This window comes from Echinops telfairi, unplaced genomic scaffold (genome assembly GCF_000313985.2).
Source record: "Echinops telfairi isolate 266 unplaced genomic scaffold, ASM31398v2 ScPeMD7_3533;HRSCAF=4204_0, whole genome shotgun sequence".
NCBI classification, from domain to species: domain Eukaryota; kingdom Metazoa; phylum Chordata; class Mammalia; order Afrosoricida; family Tenrecidae; genus Echinops; species Echinops telfairi.
Window position 1 is genome coordinate 15,572,159 of NW_022107431.1, and position 2,614 is coordinate 15,574,772.

Below are 2,614 nucleotides of genomic sequence, written 5' to 3' on the forward strand. Positions count from 1 at the left end.
ATGGTGCTGATGAATAATATTGAAAGTATCATAGATAAAAGAAATCTGTCTTGGAAGAAGTACAGCCAGAATGCTCCTGAGAGGGAAGGATGGTATGACTTCATCTCAAGTACTTTGGACATGTCAGGAAAAACCAGTCTCTAGAGAAGACTATCATGCTTAGTAAAGGAGTGGAGCAACAAAAATGAGGAGTTCCCTTAATGAGATGGATTGGCACATGTCTTCAACAATGGGCTCAAACATAAGAACAATTGTGAGTTTGGATCATTAGCAGACTGTATTTTGTTCTGTTGTACATTGGGTGTTTTGAGTCATAATTGATTCTCTGCCACCTCAGTACACACAAATGTTAAATATGGCAAATAATTTTAAAATGGGAAAAGTTGGAATGATAATCTCTCCAAAGAAAATGTACATTTGGCCAACAAGTGCTTGTAAAGATGCTAAACTTTATGTCTAGTTTCCATTAAATCAATCCCAATTCACAGTGGCCCCATGTCTGTCTGAATAGAACAGTGCCATGTAGTATTTTCAATTATTGTTTTGGCTTTTCTTCCGAGGCACCTCTGGGTAGACTGAATCAACTATCTTTTGGTTAGTAGTAGGACTTAGCTGTTTGCAACATCCAAGTACTCTTCAACCTCTCTCCCAAGGACTCTTCAATTTCTCTCTAAAACCCCCAAATAAAACCCATTACAGTTGACTCAATTCCACCTCATAGCCACTCTATACGGTAGAGTAGAACTACTCCATAGGTTTCCAAGGCTGTGAATCTTTACAGTAACAGACATCATCTTTCTCCCACAAACATGGCTGGTGTGTTTGAACTGCCCACCTTACAGTTAGGAATCCAGTGTTTACCCAACAGCACTTTCAGGGTTCCTTAACACTCACTCTAAACTAACAAATAAACACAAACTCACAACCATTGAGTTGATTCATATTGATCCCATAGGACAGAGTAGAACTGCCCCTTTAGGTTTCTGAGACTAAATTTGTAAAGGAACTTCACCTTTCTCCCATCACACTAATTAGTGTAGCTAACATTAAAAATATATATAATAATATGTGTTTAGAAGAATATGGAGAAGTGAGAAGTTTCATACATTGCTAGTAGAATCATAAAATGGTGCAACCACTTTGAAAAGTTTGGCAGTTTCTCAAAGTTCTAAATAAAGCATTATCCCATGACCCAACAATTCTCTTTGTATATAGCCAAGATCATTGAAAACCGATGACAGCCAATAATCCTGTGCATAGGTATTTATAGAAGCATTATTCATAATAGCCAACATTTGGAAACAAACTAAATGTTCATTAATTTAAGAATGGATAACACATATATGGCATCCCATACAATAGAACACTATTCAATTATACAAAAGAATTAAGTACTGATACTACATACATGAATTTTGAAAACATGATGCTAAGTGAAAATAGTTTAAAGACCATGTATTATATTATTTCACTTATAGAAAAGGTCCAAATGGGCAAATTCATATGGAAAGGATGTAAATTAGTGTTCTGAGGAAGAGGAAATGGGAAAGTACTGCTATTGGGGGCAGGGATTCTTTTTGACATGGTGACAATATTCTAAATTTGCTTGTAGAGTTGATTACCTAACTGTGAATATATTAAACCACTAAAAGGACTCTAAGAGTCACACAATAAAAGTGTCAGTGTATGGTATAAAATTATATCTCAATAAATCTATTATTTTAAGAAACTCAGTAACAGGCTATGTGATGATCCCACAGACCAAGGGGTTGAATTAGGAATGGTCCCACTTCCATTCATTTTTTGTGACACACTTGGGCGATTTTTGTTTACCATCTTCTGGTAAACAAAAAAAGAACTTTGGCTAAAGAACATATCAAGTATCCTTTTAAACCTTAAACTATAGCCTCTACCCATTAACTTTGGAGAAAGAGATTAGGAACTAAAGGCTTCAAAAACCTAGCAGGAGCCATCAGCGTGATGGTCCTCAGGAGGCTAAAGTTCTACTCTTCAACAATGGAGGCAGACACTTGTACAAACTTCTAACAAAATAAGTTGGGCATTCCAAAGATGCAAAGAGCATCTATTCCTGTCCCCTTGCCTAATTTTAATGATAAATGAACAAATGGACATGCTGAAAAGGACCTGGTATCCAGTGACCCAGATCTTTCAGGCACGAGTCTGATTTATTCCCAAAAGTAAACCTTCAGACCAGCTAATGTGCTATCCGTAGGAATCCTGGTAGAGTAGGGTGACCAGTTGGGCTGTGAGCCACAAGCCCAGCAGTTTGAACCCACCCACTGCTCTGCACTGGAAAGATGAGATTTTTTATTCCTGTAATGGTTTACCGAGGCAGCTCTACTCCGTCCGACAGGATAGTTGTGAATCAGAATAGGCTCCATGTCAGTGAGTTTAGAGAGTGATTACCTCCAATCTGCTTGTAATGCTTCTTTAATTTATGTTTTGCTATAGGTAATCAGGTTTTTCTATATGAGTATTTGCAGAACTTAATCTATATGATTCCACAACGTAATCAGTGTCTCTGTTCAGGGCCTCTGGTTGATTTTGCTCAGAGTCACTAAGCACTTTAAATTTACACTCTCCGTGGGTTGTC